A 25,923-nucleotide genomic window follows, 5' to 3' on the forward strand; every position below is an offset into this window, starting at 1 on the left:
GCGGTGGCATTGCCTCTGGATGAACAGGACCCCGTGGTCTGGAGGGTTGGATGAACAGTAGACGGTGGAGGGGTGGCCGTGGAGGGGTGGTTGAACAAGACCCCGTGGTGTGGAGGGCTAGATGAACAGTAGATGGTGGAGGGCTGGATGAACAGTAGACGGTGGAGGGTGGTTGAACAGTAGCTGGTGGAGTAGCGCGCGGTGGAGGCTGGATGAACAGGAGCCCGTGGAGGTTGGAGGAGGTCGACGGTAGCTCGTGGAGGCTGGAGGAGGTCGACGGTGGAGATGAACAGTATCCCGTGGAGTCCCATTTTGCGGTGCGCCACACCCCTCCCGATGAACAGGACCCCCATTTCGATCGTAGGAGGTCCATTTCCTCCGTTTTGCGGTACGCCACACCCCTCCCGATAAACAGGACCCCCGTTTCGACCGTAGGAGGTCCATTTTCTCCGTTTTGCGGTACGCCACACCCCTCCCGATCAACAGGACCCCCGTTTCGACCATAGGACGTCCGTTTCCTCCGTTTTGCGATACGCCACACCCCTCCCGATCAACAGGACCCCATTCTGAACGTGGCCGGTCGAACACAAGGCCGTTTCCTCCGTTCTGCGGTACGCCAGGCCTCGTTTCCATCGCTTGTTCCATCCTAGCCCTCCCGATGAACACGACCACGCATTCCGTTCCGACCCAGCCGGTTGGCTCCCACGCGTTTCGTTGCCTCCCGATGAACACGACGCATTCCGTTGCCTCCCGATGAACACGACGCATTCCGTTGCCTCCCCATGAACACGACGCATTCTGTTGCCTCCCCATGAACACGACGCATTCCGTTGCCTCCCCATGAACACGAGCCCTCGCCGTACGTATGCGCGACTAGGCATTCGAGACCCCGCCCGTATGTACACATACGTGGCCGTATTTTCTTTCTTGCACCTTGGCCGTTGTACGTATGTGTACATGCTACATGCGTGCCTCTACTATGACACGTGCGCGCCTCTACTACGACACGTGCGCGCCTCTACATCGACCAATATGTACGTACACGTTCACAACCAGGATGACAACGCTACGTACGCTTCGACCAGGCGGGTCTCGACTGTCAAGCACTTCCTTGCCTGCGAAGATGTAGCTGGTGGGTCCCAGCAGTCGGGGGGCGAATTTTTTTTTGCCCAGACGCACTTCCTTGCGTGCGAAGGTGTAGCTGCTGGGTCCCAGCAGTCAGGGGGCGAATCGTTTTTTTGCCCAGACGCACTTCCTTGCGTGCGAAGGTGTAGCTGCTAGGTCCCAGCAGTCAGGGGGGAGAATCGTTTTTTTTGCCCGGACGCACTTCCTTGCGTGCGAAGGTGTAGCTGGTGGGTCCCAGCAGTCGGGGGGCAAATCGTTTTTTTCCGGACGCACTTCCTTGCGTGCGAAGATGTAGCTGGTGGGTCCCAGCAGTCAGGCTGGCCGGCAGGCAGCCGGAGGACGACGATGTCCCAATGAAGAACATGGTAGTTGATGATCCGGCGCCAACCCACTCCTCCGTGCCATCCTCGCTGGTGCATTGCACCATGACCATCGGCGAGGCCTGTGCCCAATATATGGACAGGGTGAGGCAGATGCGTGAGGAGCAGTTCCCGGAGGCGCAGGCCAACACCGCCTACAACCACCATCTCCTCCAGGAGCACCTGCAGGCGGAGGAGCAGATCACTGCAGAGCAGGTGGAGCAGGAGGCGCTGCTCAACTCGTACCGCTCCGCCGGCAAGGGCCGCCTCGAGCGCTGGCGGTACCGCATGCGGGTGGCGGAGGCTGCGGCCGCCTACAAAGTGGCTAGCAAAGAGGGCGATGAAGCAGGTGAGGCGCTGTTTGGCGAGACCGAGGACGAGGCAGAGGACAATGCCGGCTCCGATGAGTCCCCGCTCCGCTGGCGTAGACGACGCCCTGCTCCGCTGAGGCCCAGCGGCACCAATAACGAGGAAGAGGACACCGCCGACTCCAACGAGGCCTCACGGCGCCAACAACGAGGCAGAGGACACCGCCGGCTCCGCCGAGGCCCCGCCCGCCAACAACGAGGCAGAGGACATCGCCGGCTCAGCCGAGGCCCCACCCTGCCGGCAACGTGGGGGAGGATTTCCACCGCTCCGCTGAGGCGCCGCCCACCGGCAACGAGACAGAGGACATCACCGGCTCTGCCGAGGCCCCGCCCCGCTGCCAACGAGGCCACGCCATACAGAAAACGAGGAAGAGTAGAACACGGTAGGTCGCCGCTGATACGTCCATTTTGCATCATGCTTTTATATCAATATTTATTGCATTATGGGCTGTTATTACACATTATATCTCAATACTTATGGCTATTCTCTCTTATTTTACAAGGTTTACCATGAAGAGGGGGAATGCGGACAGCTGGAATTCTGGCTGGAAAAGGAGCAAACATTGGAAACCTATTCTGCACAACTCCAAAAGACCTGAGACTCCACGAAACAACTTTTCAGATTTAATAAGAATTTTTGGGCAAAAGAAATAGGCCAGGGGGCCCACACCCTGTCCAGGAGACAGGGGGCGCCCCCTGTCACATCCCTAGTTCTGATCGGCTCTAGGCTAGCTAGTCATGTGTTGCATCATGTTTATTTGGCTCTTAATCTTGAAATGGGAATTGGTTCAAACCCTAGCACCAGATGACTTCAAATAGGATTAAATAAAATCTTTTTCAATGATCCCAAAATGCCTTTAAAAATGCTCATAATTTCTGGTTAAGGTGGAAACCTCTGCCAAAAATGATGAGTATATTTCTAGGACAATTTGGATTTTTGAATTAATCCATATTGTATTTGAGTTGAAGCAAATAAAAGCTATAAATAATTTTATAGCTCCAGATATTTTGAAAATAATTGTGGGTCACTTCTATATTGCAGAGAGCTCCCACAGATAATTTCAGAATTTATGAAAAATGGTTTAGGGCCTAAACTAAACTAGAATAGAGAAAGAAAAATAGAAAAGAAAAACGGAAAGCAGAGAGAGAGGGTTTTACCTGGCGCTCACCTGACCTGGCCCAGCACGGCCCAACCCACTGGCCTGTGCCAGTCGTCGTTGTCCTCCCACTAGTCGGACAGGGCGCGTGCCCGACGCGCGCGTGCGCTCCGCGCGCCACGCGAGCTCCCTGCCTGCCTGCGTCCCCGCCGCCCTGGATGCCTCCGCGCACGCCATGCAGCCTCCCCGACCGCCCCTTACTCTCTCTCGAGCTCTTTCCCTCCTCTGCTCTCTCTCCCTCTCATGCCCGAGCGCAGCCGTCGCCGCCGCCTGTCGTTGGCGCGACGACCGGCCACCCCACGCCTCACCGACGCGCCCAGAAGCTCCGCAACGTCGTCCTCGACCCCCTCACCGAGCCACGCCCCGCCGGACGCCATCGAATGCCGACCACGCCGTCTTCTTCAACCTCGGTCCGCCGAGATCGCTATCGCCGTCCCGCTTGCTCTGGCCCCTTCCCGAGCTCGCCGTTCTCCTCGACGCAACCACAGTGAGCTCCTTCCCCTGATTCCCTTCTCCGCTCCCTCTCTCGCACGCCGTAGCTGCTGCACCGTGTTCACCCGCACGTGCCGCCGCCTGCGTTCGTCGCCGGTGACGCTCCGGTGACCATTTGGTCCCGGGCGTGCGCCCAACATGCTCACCGTCGTGCGTAGAGTCTTCCCAGTGCCACGTTGTGTTCGTTTGCACACCGCAGCGCCAGTCCCACGAACACCCGAGCTCCGGCCGCCGCCCGGCTCGACGCCATCGTCGTTCCCGGCCACCCCAGCACCAACCACCGCCACCGTTGGATGCGCCACACCGCCAGCTACCCGTAGCACCCACCCGCGCATTGAACCGTGGCCGGGGCAGCGTTTCTGACGCTCTCCATCGTCTCGGCCTCGCCGGTAGCTCAACGCCGGCAGGTTTGACCTGCTGACCAAGTTGACCCCGGGTGGGCCCAGTTTGACCCCTCTGGGTCAATGACAAATGGGACCCGCCTGCTAATTAAGTTAGGATTAGGACTAACTAAAAATTAGTTAGACTAATAACACTGACATGCGGGACCCACTGGTCAGTTTGACTTGGACCGCCTCGGTGACCTGCTGACGTCACAGTGACGTAGTGCTGATGCCGTAACTCATTTTCTGGATTAGTTTTAATTCAGGAAATTCCAGAAAATGTCCTAAACTTCTAAAAACATAGAAATTCAACCATAACTCCAAATGAAATAATTTATATATGAAAAATGATCAGAAAAATCCAATCTGTCCATCTGTACCATTTTCATGCATGTTAGAACAACTTATGGCTGCTGTTTCGGACAAATCATATAAATGGCATTTGAATTTCACATATGGAGTTTGGATTGAACTTAGGGTTCCAAACCAACTTCATTTAACTTTGTTGCTAGTTGCATTAGCTCAAAACACCAGCATGTTGCCATGTCATGATCATGCATCATATTGTGCATTGCACTGATTGTGCTCTTCCTTGTTTGCCGGTGTTTGTTCCCTCTCAGTAGACGTGGTTCCGACGATGAGATCGATGACACCGATGAAGAGCTATACTATCTTCAGAAGTGCCAGGCAAGCAAAACCCCCTTGTTCATTCTGATACAATCCCACTCTCTCGCTCCAGCTCTCTTTTACTGCATTAGGACAACAACGATTCAACTGTTACATGCTACGGTAGTTGAACCCCTTTCCTCTGCATGACCTGTCATTGCCACAGTAAATAGATGAAACCCACTAGCATGAGTAGGAGTTGTTTGAGCCCTGATGTGCCTACTCATTCATGCTTGTTTGTCATGCCTGCTATTGCTTAGAGTTGTGTCAGGTCTGATTCATCGGGGATGAATTGGAATGTGGTGAACATGTCCTACTGTTGAGAGCTAAGTGTGTGAACACGATTTGGTAAAGGTAGCGGTGAGAGGCCATGTAGGAGTACATGGTGGGTTGTCTCATTGCAGCCGTCCTCAGGAACTGAGTTCTGTGTTTGTGATCCATGAACAGTTACTACCACACATTGGGCTCCGGGCGCTCCAAGCTCTCTTGACTTATTAATCAACTTGATCTCTGTCCAGGAGTTGCAACTAGTTTCTAGTGTTTATAGGTAGTGTTAGTAGTCTATCAAGTGGCACCCGGTACAGGTGGGCTTGGGACAGACTAGGCACAGTGGCACGGTGTACCAAGTGGCACCCGGATGGTGGGCTTGGGAACCCTGCTCACATCGTTTGGGGCCGTGAGCGACACCCCGGCCGGATCTCCTTGCAGATGGAACCCGAATAGGCGATAAACCTGGACGAGAGACTTGTGTGGTTAGTCAGGTCGTGTCCGACACCCTCGCTGGGCTTCCGCTTGAAGGTTGCCGAGTACATGTCGTGTAAACGGCGGAAAGTGGTGAGAGCGTGTGTGAAGAAGTACACCCCTGCAGGGTTAATATGATCTATTCGAATAGCCGTGTCTGTGGTAAAGGACTTCTGGGTTGCTTGTACAGTTCATAGACAAGTGAAAGTGGATACTCTAAAATATGCAAGATAAGCGTGAGTGCTATGGATGGCGTTCTCGTAGGGAGACGGGAGCGGATCCATAGTGGTGTATTGATATGGTGAATATGTGGACTCGTGTGCGCCACCTCAAAAGAGTTACTTGCAGTCGTAGTTTAGGATAGCCACCGAGTCAAAGCTGGCTTGCTGCAGTTAAACTCCACCACCCCCCTTGTTGATAATGATGCATATGTAGATAGTTCTGATGCAAGTCTTGCTGGGTACATTTGTACTCACGTTTGCCTATTTTATGTTTTTGCAGAGAGACTTCAGTCTCACTAGTAGTTCCACGTGGACTTCGACGTTTAGCTTGTTACCTCAGCTACGATCTTGTGCCCTCGGCAGGATCTGGTAGTTAGTCAGGCTTCTTAGCCTTTTTCATTTGTAGATGTCTGTACTCAGACATGTTAAGCTTCCGCTTGTGCTTTGACTTGTATGCTCTGAATGCTGGGTCGAGAGACCCATGTTTGTAATATCTCGCTCCTCGGAGCCTATTGAATAAAATACTTGAGTTGTAGAGTCATGTTGTGATGCCATGTTGTATTTGCACATATCGAGCATATTGTGTGTATGTTATTGAAATGCTTGGTATGTGTGGGATCTGACTATCTAGTTGTTTATCCTCAGTAGCCTCTCTTATCGGGAAATGTCTCCTAGTGCTTCCACTGAGCCATGGTAGCTTGCTACTGCTCCGGAACACTTAGGCTGGTCGGCATGTGTCCTTCTTTGTTCCCGTGTCTGTCCCTTCGGGGAAATGTCACGCGATGAATACCAGAGTCCTGTTAGCCCGCTACAGCCCGGTTCACCGGAGTCCTGCTAGCCCAGTGCTACAGCCTGGATTCACTCGCTGATGACTGACACGTTCGATGCTGGGTCATGGATGCCTGTCCCTGTAAGTTTGTGCCACTTTGGGTTTACGACTAGCCATGTTAGCCCGGGCTCCTTATCATATGGATGCTAGCGACACTATCATATACGCGTGCCAAAAGGCGCAAACGGTCCCAGGCAAAGGTAAGGCGACACCCGTGGGGATACCGTGAGTGAGGCCGCAAAGTGATATGAGGTGTTACATGCTAGATCGATGTGGCATTGAGTCGGGGTCCTGACAGCTTTGGTATCAGAGCTTGACTGCCTGTAGGATTACCAAGCCAAACTGGTCGAAGTTGAGTCTAGAAATTCTTTAGTTATATAAGGGAATTGATTGTGGGATGGAACATAAGGCTCTTTTTACTCCTTTACCTTAAGCCCTTCTGATCTGAGTCATCTTATCTTTCCTACGGGGTTAAGGAACTAGGCTTCTCATCTTTCTATTAGGATCACGTGTTACTAATTCGTAGACTTGTAAGATTGTTGGATTTAAGCCTAGTTCAGTTTCTAATGCCCTTGTGTGTTCATAGTTGGTCTCGGAACCTTGATATTGTGCTTCTGAGTGGTTATGCCACCATTTTTGTAGCATGTCTCAAATTCTTTTGAGCATTTACAGCCGTTATGCTGTCCGAGTCATCCCAGGTTTCTAAATAGTCTGATGCATTTGCAAATCCCTTCTTCCCATTCCCGATGTTCTTTGGGCCAGGTTAACCACACTAATCAGTGAGTTGAGGTGCTCTATTGCCTCGACATATATGTTGGAGTTATTATTATGACCCTAGGTGTCCTAGGGGATCATCTAGTAATCTAGCCATGTTCGTGTTCCCAGTGTGATGATTCTGGCCATCATTCTCGAAAGCATCCTGTGATGCCATTTAGTTAGTAGGTATTCTATTTCCGGGTTCTGAACCCGAAACTCACCCTACTCACTTTATGTTGATAGTGTTTGCTCGTTCCTTTAGGTTATTAGTAACCTTTGTGATAGTCCTCGAGGCTCGTGGTATTTCCTTCTTCCAAATACTATGAACCACTTATGGCATAAGTTCTTTGAACCAAGGATCACAACCAGAGTGATCTCGATGAGTTCTCCATTCTATATTGTGACCCTGCCAGTCCTACCTTTTCTGCATGGGTTATCCGGAAGAAATGTTGAGCTTTACTCGACATACTAATCTATGCATCCACAACTCAGAAAGTATATGTTCCTTGAGTTGTTACTCATCATTTGTATTCCGACCATTGGCTATCAATCGATAGTCTAGAGTATGTGTGCATTCGTTCGTCGGTGCCTATTATTCTTGTGGTCCGTCAAGCCATTCTAGTTCAAAATGACTAGGAGAAACAAACTCCCGTACCTCATCCATTTCTAGGATTGGGTCAAAGAAGTTGTATTCCGCAGATCAAATGCAATCAAGCTTTTGGTTTGTCCCACCTTGGAGTGTTACCCTCTTTATGTCAAGAAAGTCATAGGAATTTCACATCATCTTATGAATTCTTGGTGCAGTGATACTTCTCGCCATCATTATTCATTCCTCGGTCCCTATGTTGTTGAACCAGAATGCCGACAAGTGAATCGTGATGTGTGAAATCTATACTGCTAGCAACCCCATTGCGTGGTAGTTAAAGGACAATAATTTCATTCTTAGCGTATTCGTTCTTGAATCATCATTCTAAGATAGATCGTGCTACCTAGTCCTTATTTCCGGTGCACCTTTCGATCAATGAGTTGGGGCTATGCCAATCCCTTGCTTATTTGATCATCTCGTCTTGCCCTGAAAAGCAAGATTGTTCTCGAGCTTAATAGCATATTGGTGGTTCATGATTTTTCGATTATCTTCTCGGAAGTATCACCAGGTTGTCACCTGACTGCTATGTTGAGCTCGTGACCAAGTTGGTTTTTGAAACCACCCTTTCTCCAGGAATCCGTGTCGGATACCCCTGAGCTAGTTGGTTAAGCTAAACGACAACTTGGAGAGTTGGAAGATAAAAGCTTACCTAACTTAGTTCGTTTCAAAGGGATATCTTGGTGTTGGTGTGTTTTGAAGAAAGATGATATCTTCATTGGTTGATCCTCATGGTCAATTGCTGGATCTATTATCTTATCCAATCTTTGATTTGGGTATGGGCTATCGTCAAATCAAATCAGAACCAACGATATTCATAATGTTGTCTTACTCGTGGTTTTTCCTCGAGCATACACCATTATATTCTTTGGTCTGACCAATGCTATCATCGTGTTCACTTAACTATGGAATTCCTTTTAAAAGGAAACCCGGATGAATTGTTGTTGAGCCCATTGACAACATCCTTATCTCCTCCATGATTTTGTTGAACATTAAGCTAGTGTTGGAAATTTGTGTAAGCATTTTCTTTATGCCCCATTCATGAAGTATATGTTTGGATGAAAGAAGTGACTTCCTTTGATTCACGTGCATTTGATGTAAGTTGCCGTCGTGAATTCGAGAAAGTTTGTTTTTGCTCCTCTGGAATCATCCCAAGTCAGTCATGCATGTGCGAAGTATTCTATGGTCTGATAGACTGATCATCTTCATTCCATATGTATTCCCTAGCACACCAAGCCACTGATTGACTTGTTCTAGGTAAAGAAGTCTAAATTAAGTGCACAAGACTTCGATATCCTCGATGATGGTTCCCTACCAGAACTCGGTAGTGTTTTATTGTAAGACTACCATGTGATCATGTTTGTCTGGGACAGCGTGTTCACACGTGTGTAGCAGAACCAGCTCATGTTTTGGAGCTTGCTATCGTAGTTCATCTCCCGAGAATCTCGCAACGTCATCTCGTCGATTTGTGTTGCAAACTTTCATTTTTCTTCCTAGACTTGATGAGTCTGGATTATTCTGACACCAACCAGATCTGAATCTCAGGCAGATATGATGATTGGAACGTTTCCCAAGAACTATAATAATGGTCTCTCTGTAACCCGGTAAAGTGGATGTCGTGGCCAACAGACCCAGCCGGAAGACCTCTTGTTGTAGTATCTTGATTGAGGAAGTTGGCCACCTCCCCATAAGGATTTCGTAGGATCTACTCCCTAGTTGTTCCTTATGGATTTATGTGTTCCCGAAGTCCGACCTTTTACTTGATGTTCTAAATATCAAACCATAATTATCTATGGATTACGCTAGCACATCAAGGAGAACATTAGAAGCGGAGTGCTAAATGTCTCTGGGTCCATCATCCAGATTCTGTTTCCTTGGCCCCGCCAAGGTGAAGTCTGAGAAGGTGTTATCTTCCTTTGCATCTGCATCTTCCATCGGTATTCATCATGGTAGTACGTTGTGTTGCCAGGATCCTTGACACGGATATTGGTAAAACTTTGATGAATATGGAAATGCTCAAGTTCTTGAGAGCACGCACAAGCGCTAGGTGTTATCATCGGCACTAACCGGGATTGCTCTCAGCTTCCTCGGTCATGCTATAACTTTTCAAACAGTGGACTCACTCTCTACTGTTGAGCTTCTCCCCAGTTACTAAAATCATCCCTTGTGTTGTTTTCAACAAGGTAATCCACATCATCCATTCTAGTCTGAGTATGTTATTCTTCTGAACTCCTTCAAACGATCCATTGTGAATTGCCTCAGGCTGGTATGAAGATTTTCAATGATCTATGGATCAAAAGTAACTCTTTTGCCACTTCAGGGAATAATTCTATGAGTCACCTCCTCTAAGGTGCCCCGTTATGGTATGAAGGACAATTATTTCCTCGCTACTTTAAGACCATGCATCATCTTGCTCGAGCATGGAATCGTTGCCTACCAACTTGAACCTTCTTCATCTGTTTTTCCATCACCCCTGATGTGTGTTTTGTGTCTCAGCTCAAAGATGTTTCAATGTCTCATTCCGTGAGTTGATTGTGAGTTACTCGATTTTCGAGGAATTCGTTTCTTGTAGAATCTCTTTTTGTTGTCATCGAGCTGAATGAAGATCTCGAGAGCGAGGATATTAATATCAACATGAAGCAAGGAACTAACGTTCCTGTGAACGACAATTGGATCGAGAAGATTGTGTTAGCTTTGTGTCCCCTCCGTCTTCTTACCTCATGTCCTGAATCTTGAGACGAGATTCTTGTTTAGTGGGGGTGAGTTGTCACATCCCTAGTTCTGATCTGCTCTGGGCTAGCTAGTCATGTGTTGCATCATGTTTATTTGGCTCTTAATCTTGAAATGGGGATTGATTCAAACCCTAGCACCAGATGACTTCAAATAGCATTAAATAAAATCTTTTTCAATGATCCCAAAATGCCTTTAAAAATGCTCATGATTTCTGGTTAAGGTGGAAACCTCTGCCAAAAATGATGAGTATATTTCTAGGACAATTTGGATTTGTGAATTAATCCATATTGTATTTGAGTTGGAGCAAATAAAAGCTATAAATAATTTTATAGCTCCAGATATTTTGAAAATAATTGTGGGTCACTTCTATATTGCAGAGAGCTCCCACAAATAATTTCAGAATTTATGAAAAATGGTTTAGGGCCTAAACTAAACTAGAACAGAGAAAGAAAAATAGAAAGAAAAACGGAAAGCAGAGAGAGAGGGTTTCACCTGGCGCTCACCTGACCTGGCCCAGCACGGCCCAGCCCACTGGCCTATGCCAGTCGTCATTGTCCTCCCGCAGTCGGACAGGGCGCGTGCCCGACGCGCGCGTGCGCTCCGCGCGCCACGCGAGCTCCCTGCCTGCCTGCGTCCCCGCCGCCCTGGATGCCTCCGCGCACGCCACGCAGCCTCCCCGACCGCCCCTCACTCTCTCTTGAGCTCTTTCCCTCCTCTGCTCTCTCTCCCTCTCATGCCCGAGCGCAGCCGTCGCCGCCGCCCGTCGTTGGCGCGACTACCGGCCACCCCACGCCTCACCGACGCGCCCAGAAGCTCCGCAACGTCGTCCTCGACCCCCTCACCGAGCCACGCCCCGCCAGACGCCATCGAATGCCGACCACGCCGTCTTCTTCAACCTCGGTCCGCCGAGATCGCCATCGCCGTCCCGCTTGCTCCGGCTCCTCCCCGAGCTCGCCGTTCTCCTCGACGCAACCGCAGTGAGCTCCTTCCCCTGATTCCCTTCTCCGCTCCCTCTCTCGCACGCCGTAGCTGCTGCACCGTGTTCACCCGCACGCGCCGCCGCCTGCGTTCGTCGTCGGTGACGCTCCGGTAACCATTTGGTCCCGGGCGTGCACCCAACATGCTCACCGTCGCGCGTAGAGTCTTCCCAGTGCCATGCTGCGTTCGTTTGCACACCGCAGCGCCGGTCCCGCGAACACCCGAGCTCCGGCCGCCGCCCGGCTCGACGCCGTCATCGTTCCCGGCCACCCCAGCACCAACCACCACCACCGTTGGATGCGCCACACCGCCAGGTACCCGTAGCACCCACCCGCGCATCGAACCGTGGCCGGGGCAGCGTTTCCTACGCTCTCCACCGTCTCGGCCTCGCTGGCGGCTCAACGCCGGCAGGTTTGACCTGCTGACCAAGTTGACCCCGGGTGGGCCCAGTTTGACCTCTCTGGGTCAATGACAAATGGGACCCGCCTGCTAATTAAGTTAGGATTAGGACTAACTAAAAATTAGTTAGACTAATAACACTGACATGCGGGGCCCACTGGTCAGTTTGACCTAGACCGCCCCATTGACCTGCTGACGTCACAGTGACGTAGTGCTGACGCCGTAACTCATTTTCTGGATTAGTTTTAATTCAGGAAATTCCAGAAAATGTCCTAAACTTCTAAAAATCATAGAAATTCAACCATAACTCCAAATGAAATAATTTATATATGAAAAATGATCAGAAAAATCCAATCTATCCATCTGTACCATTTTCATGCATGTTAGAACAACTTATGGCTTCTGTTTAGGACAAATCATATAAATGGCATTTGAATTTCACATATGGAGTTTGGATTGAACTTAGGGTTCCAAACCAACTTCATTTAACTTTGTTGCTAGTTGCATTAGCTCAAAACACCAGCATGTTGCCATGTCATGATCATGCATCATATTGTGCTCTTTCTTGTTTGCCGATGTTTGTTCCCTCTCAGTAGACGTGGTTCCGACGATGAGATCGATGACACCGATGAAGAGCTATACTATCTTCAGAAGTGCCAGGCAAGCAAAACCCCCTTGTTCATTCCGATACAATCCCACTCTCTCGCTCCTGCTCTCTTTTACTGCATTAGGACAACAACGATTCAACTGTTACATGCTACGGTAGTTGAACCCCTTTCCTCTGCATGACCTGTCATTGCCACAGTAAATAGATGAAACCCACTAGCATGAGTAGGAGTTGTTTGAGCCCTGATGTGCCTACTCATTCATGCTTGTTTGTCATGACTGCTATTGCTTCGAGTTGTGTCAGGTCTGATTCATCGGGGATGAATTGGAATGTGGTGAACATGTCCTACTGTTGAGAGCTAAGTGTGTGAACACGATTTAGTAAAGGTAGCGGTGAGAGGCCATGTAGGAGTACAAGGTGGGTTGTCTCATTGCAGCCGTCCTCAGGAACTAAGTTCTGTGTTTGTGATCCATGAACAGTTACTACCACACATTGGGCTCTGGGCGCTCCAAGCTCTCTCGACTTATTAATCAACCTGATCTCTGTCCAGGAGTTGCAACTAGTTTCTAGTGTTTATAGGTAGTGTTAGTAGTCTATCAAGAGCACCCGGTACATGTGGGATTGGGACAGACTAGGCACAGTGGCACGATGTACCAAGTGGCACCCGGATGGTGGGCTTGAGAACCCTGCTCACATTGTTTGGGGTCGTGAGTGACACCCCGGCCGGATCTCCTTGCGGATGGAACCCTAATAGGCGATAAACCTGGACGAGAGACTTGTGTGGTTAGTCAGGTCATGGCCGACACCCTCGCTGGGCTTCCGCTTGAAGGTTGCCGAGTACATGTCGTGTAAACGGCAGTAAGTGGTGAGAGCGTGTGTGAAGAAGTACACCCCTGCAGGGTTAATATGATCTATTCGAATAGCCGTGTCCGCGGTAAAGGACTTCTGGGTTGCCTGTACAGTTCATAGACAAGTGAAAGTGGATACTCTAAAATACGCAAGATAAGCGTGAGTGCTATGGATGGCGTTCTCGTAGGGAGACGGGAGCGGATCCATAGTGGTGTATTGATATGGTGAATATGTGGACTCGTGTGCCCCACCTCAAAAGAGTTACTTGCAGTCGTAGTTTAGGATAGCCACCGAGTCAAAGCTGGCTTGCTGCAGTTAAACTCCACCACCCCCCTTGTTGATAATGATGCATATGTAGATAGTTATGATGTAAGTCTTGCTAGGTACATTTGTACTCACGTTTGCCTATTTTATGTTTTGCAGAGAGACTTCAGTCTCACTAGTAGTTCCGCCTGGACTTCGATGTTTAGCTTGTTACCTCAGCTACGATCTTGTGCCCTCGGCAGGATCTGGTAGTTAGTCAGGCTTCTTAGCCTTTTTCATTTGTAGATGTCTGTACTCAGACATGTTAAGCTTCCGCTTGTGCTTTGACTTGTATGCTCTGAATGCTGGGTCGAGAGACCCATGTTTGTAATATCTTGCTCCTCGGAGCCTATTGAATAAAATACTTGAGTTGTAGAGTCATGTTGTGATGCCATGTTGTATTCGCACATATCGAGCATATTGTGTGTATGTTATTGAAATGCTTGGTATGTGTGGGATCTGACTATCTAGTTGTTTATCCTCAGTAGCTTCTCTTATCGGGAAATGTCTCCTAGTGCTTCCACTGAGCCATGGTAGCATGCTACTGCTCTGGAACACTTAGGCTGGCCGGCATGTGTCCTTCTTCGTTCCTGTGTGTGTCCCTTCGAGGAAATGTCACGCGATGAATACCGGAGTCCTGTTAGCCCGCTACAGCCCGGTTCACAGGAGTCCTGCTAGCCCAGTGCTACAGCCTGGATTCACTCGCTGATGACCGACACGTTCGATGCTGGGTCATGGATGCATGTCCCTGTAAGTTTGTGCCACTTTTGGTTTACGACTAGCCATGTCAGCCCGGGCTCCTTATCATATGGATGCTAGCGACACTATCATATATGCGTGCTAAAAGGCGCAAACGGTCCCGGGCAAAGGTAAGGCGACACCCGTGGGGATACCGTGCGTGAGGCCGCAAAGTGATATGAGGTGTTACATGCTAGATCGATGTGGCATTGAGTCGGGGTCCTGACACCCCCCCTGTAGGGCGCGCCCCCTATCTCCTGGGCCCCCTGGTTGGCTTTCGGCTGCCATCTTCTGCTATATGAAGGGTTTTCCCCTGGAAAAAATTGTGGGCAAGCTTACGGGACGACACTCCACCGCCATGAGGCGGAACCTTGGCGGAATCAATCTAGGGCTCTGGCGGAGCTGTTCTGCCAGGGACACTTCCCTCCAGGAGGGGGAAATCATCACCAACGTCATCACCAACGATCCTCTCATCGGGAGGGGGTCAATCTCCAACAATATCTTCACCAGCACCATCTCCTCTCAAAACCCTAGTTCATCTCTTGTATCCAATCTTGTATCAAAACCACAAATTGGTACATGTGGGTTGCTAGTAGTGTTGATTACTCCTTGTAGTTGATGCTATTTGGTTTACTTGGTGGAAGATCATATGTTCAGATCCTTTATGCATATTATTACCCCTCTGATTATGAACATGAATATGCTTTGTGAGTGGTTACGTTTGTTCCTGAGGACATGGGTGAAGTCTTGCTATTAGTAGTCATGTGAATTTGGTATTCGTTCGATATTTTGATGAGATGTATGTTGCTCTCCTCTAGTGGTGTTATGTGAACGTCGACTACATGACACTTCACCATTATTTGGGCCTAGAGGAAGGCATAGGGAAGTAATAATTAGATGATGGGTTGCTACTATAGTGACAGAAGCTTAAACCCTAGTTTATGTGTTGCTTCGTTAGGGGTTGATATGGACCCATATGTTTAATGATGTGGTTAGGTTTACCTTAATACTCCTTTTTGTAGTTGCGGATGCTTGCAATAGGGGTTAATCATAAGTGGGATGCTTGTCCATGTTAGGGCAGTACCCAAGTACCGGTCCACCCACATATCAAATTATCAAGGTACCGAACGCGAATCTTATGAACGTGATGAAAACTAGCTAGACGATAATTCCCAATGTGTCATCGGGAGCTCCTTCTTCATTATTAGAGTTTGTCCAGGCTTATCCTTTGCTACATAAAGGATTGGGCCACCTTGCTACACTTTATTTACTTCATTTACATTTTGGTCGTTACTATTTATCTTATCACAAAACTATCTATCACCTACTATTTCAGTGCTTGCAGAGAAAACCTTACTGAAAATCGCTTATCATTTCCTTCTGCTCCTCTTACTTATCGAAAGGACTACGATAGATCCCCTATACTTGTGGGTCATCAAGACTCTTTTCTGGCGCCGTTGCCAGGGAGCGTAGCGCTCTTGGTGAGTGAAACTTGGTAAGGAAACATTTATATAGTGTGCTGAAATTTTCTATTACTTGTCACTATGGAAACTAATCCTTTGAGGGGCTTGTTTGGGGTATCTTCACCCCAACCAGAAGAGCCAATAGATGAACCTCAACCTACCGAACCTTATGAAAATATTCACTTTGAGATTCCTCCGGGTACGATAGAGAAAGTGCTAGCTAATCCTTTTGCAGGAGACGGAACATTGCATCCCAACTTACACCTTATCTTTGTGGATGAAGTTTGTGGATTATTTAAGCTTGCAGGTATTCCCGATGATGTTGTCAAAAGGAAGGTCTTCCCTTTATCTTTGAAGGGAGATGCAATGACTGGTATACACTATGTGATGATATGAGATATTGGAACTATAAGCGTTTGAAGTTGGAATTTCACCAGAAGTTCTATCCTATGCATCTTGTTCATCGTGATCGTAATTACATATATAATTTCTGGCCTAGCCAAGGAGAAAGCATCGCTCAAGCTTGGGGGAGGCTTAAGTCAATGTTATATTCATGCCCCAATCATGAGCTCTCTCGAGAAATGATCATTCAGAATTTTTATGCTCGGCTTTCTCTTGATAATCGCAACCTGCTCGATACTTCTTGTGTTGGTTCCTATATGCTAAAGACTATTGATTTCAAATGGGACTTATTGGAAAGAATTAAATGCAACTCTGAAGATTGGGGTTCCGACGATGGTAAGGAGTCAGGTATGACATCTAAGTTCGATTGTGTTAAATCTTTTATGGATACCGACGCTTTCCGTGGATTTAGCTCTAAGTATGGATTTGACTCTGAGATAGTAGCTACTTTTTGTGAAACTTTTGCTACTCACGTTGATCTCCCTAAAGAGAAGTTGTTTAAATATAATCGTCCTGTTGAAGTTAAAGTAGTTGCACCTATTACAGTCGAAGAGAAGACTATTACATATAGTGATCCCATTATTCCTATTGCTTATGTTAGAAAACCTCCTTTTCCTGTTAGGATAAAAGATCATGTTAAAGCTTCGACTGTTGTTCGTAAGAGTAATACTAGGACCTATACACCTCCTGAGCAAATTAATGTTGAACCTGGTATTGCTATGATTAAAGATCTTTTGGATGAGGACTTAGATGGCCATGTTATTTCTTTGTGTGGTGAGACTGCTAATATTGCTAGACTAGATACTAAGACACGTAGACCTGTTGTAGGCACACATGTTATTTCTGTTAAAATAGGAGATCATTGTTATCACGGTTTATGTGATATGGCTGCTAGTGCTAATGCGATACCTTATGATCTTTATAAAGAAATTATGCACGATATTGCACCTGTTGAATTAGAAGACATTGATGTTACTATTAAGCTTGCTAATAGGGATACCATTAAACCTATTGGGATTGTTAGAGATGTTGAAGTATTGTGTGGGAAGATTAAATACCCTGCTGATTTTCTTGTTCTTGGTTCCCCACAAGATGATTTTTGTCCCATTATTTTTGGTAGACCCTTCTTGAATACTGCTAGTGCTAAGATTAATTGTGAAAAGAATATTGTCACTGTTGGCATAGATGGTATGTCTCATGAGTTTAATTTTGCTAAGTTTAGTAGACAACCTCGTGAAAGGGAACCACCTAGTAAGGATGAAATTATTGGTCTTGCTTCCATTGCTATTCCCATTGCTATTCCACCAACTGATCCGTTAGAACAATATTTGCTAGACCATGAAAACGATATGTTTATGAAGGAAAGGGAAGAAATAGATGAAGTGTTCCTTAAACAAGAACCTATGTTGAAACATAACCTTCCCGTTGAAATTCTTGGGGATCCCCCCTCCACCCAAGGGTGATCCCGTGTTTGAACTCAAACCCTTACCAGATAATCTGAAGTATGCTTATCTTGATGAAAAAGAAATATATCCTGTTATTATTAGTGCTAACCTTTCAGAGAAACAAGAAGAAATATTATTGGAAACTCTGAAGAAACACCGAGCTGCTATTGGATATACTCTGGATGATCTTAAGGGCATTAGTCCCACATTATGTCAACACAAAATTTCAGTGGAGAAAGATGCCAAACCAGTTAGAGATCCTCAAAGACGATTAAATCCCAAAATGAAGGAAGTGGTAAGAAAGGAGATACTAAAGCTCCTTGAGGCAGGTATTATTTATCCTGTTGCTGATAGTGAATGGGTAAGCCCTGTCCATTGTGTCCCTAAAAAGGGAGGTATTACCGTTGTTCCTAATGATAAAGATGAATTGATCCCGCAAAGAATTATTACAGGCTATAGGATGGTAATTGATTTTCGTAAGTTAAATAAAGATACTAAGAAAGATCATTACCCTTTACCTTTTATTGATCAAATGCTAGAAAGGCTATCCTAACACACACACTTTTGCTTTCTAGATGGTTATTCTGGCTTCTCTCAGATACATGTATCAGCGGGGTATCAATCTAAAACTACTTTTACTTGCCCTTTTGGTACTTTTGCGTATAGACGTATGCCTTTTGGTTTATGTAATGCACCTACTACCTTTCAAAGATGCATGATGGCTATATTTTCTGATTTTTGTGAAAAGATTTGTGAGGTATTCATGGATGACTTCTCCGTCTATGGATCCTCTTTTGATGATTATTTGAGCAACCTTGATCGAGTTTTGCAGAGATGCGAAGACACTAGTCTCGTCCTGAATTGGGAAAAGTGCCACTTTATGGTTAATGAAGGCATTGTCTTGGGGCACAAGATCTCCGAGAGAGGTATTGAAGTTGATAAAGCCAAAGTTGATGCTATTGAAAAGATGCCATGTCCCAAGGACATAAAAGGTATAAGAAGTTTCCTTGGTCATGCCGGTTTTTATAGGAGGTTCATTAAGGACTTTTCTAAAATCTCTAGGCCTCTGACTAATTTATTGCAAAAATATATTCCTTTTGTCTTTGATGATGATTGTGTAGAATCATTTGAAACACTTAAGAAGGCTTTGATCACTGCACCTATTGTCCAGCCACCTGATTGGAATTTACCTTTTGAAATCATGTGCGATGCTAGTGATTATGCTGTACGTGCTGTTTTAGGGCAAAGAGTTGATAAGAAATTGAATGTTATCCATTATGCTAGCAAGACTCTTGATACTGCCCAGAGAAATTATGCTACTACTAAAAAAGAATTCTTAGCAGTTGTGTTTGCATGTGATAAGTTTAGACCTTATATTGTTGATTCCAAAGTTACTATTCACACTGATCATGCTGATATTAAATACCTTATGGAAAAGAAAGATGCTAAGCCTAGACTCATTAGATGGGTTCTCTTGCTCCAAGAATTTGACTTGCATATTATTGATAGAAAGGGAGCTGAGAACCCCGTTGCAGACAACTTGTCTAGGTTAGAGAATGTTCTTGATGACCCACTGCCTATTAATGATAGTTTTCCTGATGAACAATTAGCGGTTGTCAATGCTTCTCATACTGCTCCTTGGTATGCTGATTATGCTAATTACATTGTTGCTAAATATATACCACCTAGTTTCACATACCAGCAAAAGAAAAAGTTCTTTTATGATTTAAGACATTACTTCTGGGATGATCCACACCTTTATAAAGAAGGAGTAGATGGTATTATTAGACATTGTGTGCCTGAGCATGAACAGGAACAGATCCTACGCAAGTGTCACTCTGAATCCTATGGAGGACACCACGCTGGAGATAGAACTGCACACAAGGTACTACAATCTGGTTTTTATTGGCCTACTCTTTTCAAAGATGCTCGTAAGTTTGTCGTATCTTGTGATGAATGTCAAAGAATAGGTAACATTAGTAGACGTCAAGAAATGCCTATGAATTATTCTCTTGTTATTGAACCATTTGATGTTTGGGGCTTTGATTATATGGGACCTTTCCCTGCCTCTAATGGTTATACACATATTTTAGTTGCTGTTGATTACGCTACTAAGTGGGTAGAAGCTATTCCAACTAGTAGTGCTGATCATAACACTTCTATTAAAATGCTTAAAGAAGTTCTTTTTCCGAGGTTTGGAGTCCCTAGATATCTTATGACTGATGGTGGTTCACACTTTATTCATGGTGCTTTCCGTAAGATGCTCGCTAAGTATGATGTCAATCAAGAATCGCATCTCCTTATCACCTGCAGTCTAGTGGTCAAGTAGAGTTGAGCAATAGAGAGCTCAAGTTAATTTCGCAAAGGACTGTGAATAGATCTAGAAAGAATTTGTCCAAAAAACTTGATGATGCACTATGGGCCTATATAACTGCATACAAAAATCCTATGGGTATGTCTCCATATAAGATGGTTTATGGAAAAGCATGTCATTTACCTCTTGAACTTGAACATAAAGCATATTGGGCTATTAAAGAGCTCAATTATGACTTCAAACTTGCCGGCGAGAAGAGGTTGTTTGATATTAGCTCCCTTGATGACTGGAGAACCCAAGCATATGAGAATGCCAAGCTTTTCAAAGAAAAGGTCAAACGCTAGCATGATAAGAGGATACAGAAGCGTGAGTTTAACGTAGGAGATTATGTGTTATTGTTCAACTCTCGTTTAAGATTTTTTGCAGGAAAACTTCTCTCAAAATGGGAAGGTCCCTACGTTATCGAGGAGGTCTATCATTCTGGTGCTATAAAAATCAACAACTTCGAAGGCACAAATCCGAGGGTGGTAAACGACCAAAGAATTAAACATTATATTTCAGGTAATCCTATCAATGTTGAAACTAATATTATTAAAACCATAACCCCTGAGGAATACATAAGAGACACTTTCCAGAACGTTCCAGACTCCGAAAAGGCATAGGTACGTGGTATGGTAAGTAAACCGACTCCAAAACAACTCTAATGGCAATTTTTATTAGTTTTGGATTATTTTAGGATTTTAGGAAGAAAGAAGTAGCCCAAAAGGGGCACGAGGCTCCCACGAGAGAGGAGGGCGCGCCCCCCCTATAGGGCACACCCCCCTATCTCGTGGGCACCTCGTGTGCCTCCCGGACTCCGTTTTCTTGTATGTTACATATTTTGGTCAGTAAAAATTCATTATATATACTCCCAAAGGTTTTGACCACCGTATCACGCAAATATCCTCTGTTTTTGTTTCGAGCTGTTTCTGTTTCAGATCTAGAGCATCATGTCGTCTCCAAGCGCCCCCAAGGACAAGTTTTTCGAGAAGGTTATCAATCCCTATCTTGCGGAGGTGCTGCATCACCCTCAAACCATTGAGATGCGTGAGGGGGTGTTGCACATCCGCGATGTGGAGGGACCAAGGCGTACTGGGAGCATGGAGACAAAGCTTGAAGCCATGGAGCAAGAAGTTTTCAAGTGTCAAGGGATGGTGGAGCGTGGACTCAACGCCAATCAGATGATGATCATGGAGTTCGCCAACAACCACGAGCTGGATGCCAAAGTCATTGGGGAGACCATCTTCAAGCTTCAAGAGAAAATCGAGCACCTCCAAGCCCAGATTTATGACCTGCAAAACCAGAACTGTGAGTATGAATATAGATTCAAGCGAATGAGTTTGGCTACATATTTAAGGATCTCGGAGACTCAATCATCCTTTTATGATGGAGAGCCTATGCCTTGGAAGATGGACGACAAGCCTACATCATCAACAACTCCTACTTCACCACCTCCGAAGAAATAATCACATGGCTATGGGCACTCCCCTTGGCAACTGCCAAGCTTGGGGGAGGTGCCCCGGTATCGTATCACCATCACACTCCTATCTTTACCACTTTATTTAGTTTGATGCTTTTAGTAGTATCTTGATCTTTTAGTTCGAAGTTTTGATATCAAGTAGTTTTAAGTTTTGCTTTGTGATCTCTTTATGTAATCGAGTCCGTGTGCTATCTATAATAAAGATTAGTGTTGAGTTGTCACATCCCTAGCTTTACCCTGGCCTTGGACTAGCTTGGTTGCTGCATCATGTTTAAATTCAAATGAAATTTGAATTGAGGAATTTTCAAAAGCCTCAGAAAACCCCTAAAAATAACCAACATTTAATTCTTCTCAAATGAATCCAAGAAAATGTTCCTGTTATTCTATAGAAATATTGGTAAGAGGTAAAATTCAAACCAATATTTTTGGAGTCACAGAAATATTTGTTTTGGCCATTTGAATTAATTCAATAACTATTTGCATTGGATTTATATTTTATATATAATTAATATATGTCCAATAATTCTGGAACATTTTATGTGGTTTGGTATATTTTAGTTCTAGCCACATAATTATTTTCAGGATTTTATAAAATGGTTTAGTATTTTTACTAAACCAAAACAAAACAGAACAAAATAGAAAACAGAAATATAAAACAGAAAGCAGAGAGAGAGAAGGAATCTCACCTGGGCTTACCTGGCGGCCCAAGTGGCCGGCCCAGCCCACCACCACAGCCTCCCTGTCGTCTTCCTCCCTGGACAGAAGGACGAGCGCGTGCCCGCCGCGCGCTGGCCACGCGCCTCGCCAGCTCCTGCTTACCGCTCTCCCCCGACGCTCTGGACGCCCTGGACGTCGACACGCGGCCTCCCCGACCGCCCCTCACTCTCTCCCGAGCTCTCCCCCCCTCTGTTTCTCTCTCCCTCTCGTGCCGAGCGCAGCCGTCGCCACCGACGCTGTTCGCCGCGGCCACCGGCCACCCCTCGCCTCGCCGATGCCTCCAGAAGAACCGCCGCGCCTTCTTCTTCGTCTCCACCAACCCATGTGACGCCGGAAGCCTCGGAGCGCCGTCCCCGACGTCTTCTTCCTCCTCGGGCCACCGAGATCGCCGGCGACCTCCCGTCGTCACCAGCCCCTCCCCGAGCCCGCCGTTCGCCTCGTCGCCACCGCAGTGAGCTCCTACCCCTGTTCCCCTTCTCCGCTCCCTCTCTCGCACGCCGTAGCTGCTGCACCGAGCTCACCCGCACCCGCCGCCGCCTGTGCTCACCGCCGGGGTGACTCCGGCCACGCAACGGCTCAGTCGACCCGTCCATCTTGTTCACCGCATCACGTAGGCCACCATTAGTGCCTCAGCTCGCTTGCTCGCACACCGCAACGCTGCCCGCACCCACGCCCGAACTCCGGCGGCCGCAACCGAGCTCACCGCCGTCGATGTAGGTCGCCCCCGGCATAACTGACTACACCACTCGACGCGCTGGATCACCAGCTGCCCGTAGGTGGTCTCCTCCGTCCGTTTGGACGCCGGAGCGCGAAACCCGCAGCTCCTCCGCCGCGTTTGACCCCGCCGGCGGCTAAACGCCGGTGGGTTTGACCCACTTTGACCACGGCGGGACCCCCCCTGTGTCCATGACATGTGGGGCCGGCCTGTCAATTAGGCTAGGATTAGTGTTAACTAAATATTAGTTAGTTTAATAGACACTCACAATGGGCCCCAGGCCACTAACTAAATTAGATTAGTTAGGTTAGTCACTGACGGATGGGACCCACAGGTCAGGTTTGACCCGGACCAGCCCCTGTTGACCCGCTGACGTCATGATGATGTCAGGCTGATGCAATAATGAATTACTGGAATTATTTTAATTCTAAATATTCAGGAAATTCCAGAAAATTGTATAAACTTCTAAAAATCATAGAAATTCAACCGTAACTCCAAATTAAATAATTTATATATGAAAAATTATCAGAAAAATTCAAGGAATCCATCTGTACCATTTTCATGCATGTTAGAACAACTTATAGCTGCTGTTTAGCACAAATCAATTAAATGGCATTTGAATAATCACATATGGAGTTTGAATTTGAATCTTGTATTCAAACCAACTTCATTTAATCTGTTGCTAGTTGCATTAGCTCAAAACACATTCATTTTGCCATGTCATGATCATGCATCATATTGTGCATTGCATTGATTGTGTTCCCTTCTGTGTTGCCGGTATTTGTCCCCTCTCGATAGACGTGATACCGATGATGTGATCGTTGACACTGATGAAGACTCAATGCTATCTTCAGAAGTGCCAGGCAAGCAAAACCCCTTGTTCATTCCGATACAATCCTACTCTCTCGCTCCTGCTCTCTTTTACTGCATTAGGACAACAACGATTCAACTGTTACTTGCTGCGGTAGTTGAACCCCTTTATCCTCTGCATGACCTGTCATTGCCACAGTAAATAGATGAAACCCACTAGCATGAGTAGGAGTTGTTTGAGCCCTGTTGTGCCTACTCATTCATGCTTGTTTGTCATTCCTGCTACTGCTTAGAGTTGAGTCAGGTCTGATTCATCGGGGATGAATCAGAGGCGTGTGAACATGTCCTACTGTGTGTGAGCTAAGTGTGTGAACACGATTTGGTAAAGGTAGCGGTGAGAGGCCATGTAGGAGTACATGGTGGGTTGTCTCATTGCAGCCGTCCTCAGGAACTGAGTTCTGTGTTTGTGATCCATGATTCAGCTACTACCACGCATTGGGCCCGAAACCAATGGACCCTCTCGGCTTCTTGATCACCCTTGTCCTCTGTCCAGGAGTTGCAAGTAGTTTCTGGTGTTTGTAGTATGCTGGAGGCCGTGCGCAGCGCTGACTGTAGGGGTGGGCTGTGATGCGGTAGGCACGTGGCCGGGTAAACCGGGCGCCCGTTTGGTGTCACGGAACCCTGTTCACATCGTTTGGGGCTGTGAGCGAAACTCCAGCCGGATCTCCTCATGGATGGAACCCGAATAGGCGATAAACCTGGACTAGAGACTCGAGTGTTTAGGTAGGCCGTGGCCGACACCCACGTTGGGCTTCCGCTTGAAGGTTGCCGAGTACATGTCGTGTAAACGGCGGTAAGTGGTGAGAGCGTGTGTGAAGAAGTACACCCCTGCAGGGTTAACATCATCTATTCGAATAGCCGTGTCCGCGGTAAAGGACTTCTGGGTTGCTTATATCAGTTCATAGACAAGTGAAAGTGGATACTCTAAAATACGCAAGATAAGCGTGAGTGCTATGGATGGCGTTCTCGTAGGGAGACGGGAGCGGTTCCATAGTGGTGTATTGATATGGTGAATATGTGGACTCGTGTGCGCCACCTCAAAAGAGTTACTCGCAGTCGTAGTTCAGGATAGCCACCGAGTCAAAGCTGGCTTGCTGCAGTCAAACTCCACCATCCCCTTTGTTGATAATGATGCATGTGTAGATAGATCTGACGTAAGTCTTGCTGGGTACATTTGTACTCACGTTTGCCTATTTTATGTTTTTGCAGAGAGACTTCAGTCTCACTAGTAGTTCCGCTTGGACTTCGACGTTTAGCTTGATACCTCAGCTACGATCTTGTGCCCTCGGCAGGATCTGATAGATAGTCAGGCTTCTCAGCCTTTTTCATTTATAGATGTCTGTACTCAGACATGATAGCTTCCGCTTGTGCTTTGACTTGTATGCTCTGATTGTTGGGTCATGAGACCCATGATTGTAATATCTCGCTCCTCGGAGCCTATTGAATAAATTACTTGAGTCGTAGAGTCATGTTGTGATGCCATGTTGTATTTGCACATATCGAGCATATTGTGTGTATGCTATTGAAATGCTTGGTATGTGTGGGATCTGACCATCTAGTTGTTTATCTTTAGTAGCCTCTCTTACCGGGAAATGTCTCCTAGTGTTTCCACCGAGCCATGGTAGCTTGCTACTGCTCCGGAACACTTAGGCTGGCCGGCATGTGTCCTTCTTCGTTCCTGTGTCTGTCCCTTCGGGGAAATGTCACGCAATGAATACCGGAGTCCTGTTAGCCCGCTACAGCCCGGTTCACCGGAGTCCTGCTAGCCCAGTGCTACAGCCTGGATTCACTCGCTGATGACCGACACGTTCGATGCTGGGTCATGGATGCCTGTCCCTGTAAGTCTGTGCCACTTTGGGTTTACGACTAGTCCATGTCAGCCCGGGCTCCTTATCATATGGATGCTAGCGACATCATCATATACGTGAGCCAAAAGGCGCAAACGGTCCCGGGCAAAGGTAAGGTGACACCCGTGGGAATACCGTGCGTGAGGCCGCAAAGTGATATGAGGTGTTACATGCTAGATCGATGTGGCATTGAGTCGGGGTCCTGATAGCGTTGGTATCAGAGCTTGACTGCCTGTAGGTTTACCAAGCCAAACTGGTCGAAGTTGTGTCTAGAAATTCCTTAG

Source organism: Triticum aestivum, chromosome 6B (assembly GCF_018294505.1).
Source record: "Triticum aestivum cultivar Chinese Spring chromosome 6B, IWGSC CS RefSeq v2.1, whole genome shotgun sequence".
NCBI lineage: Eukaryota > Viridiplantae > Streptophyta > Magnoliopsida > Poales > Poaceae > Triticum > Triticum aestivum.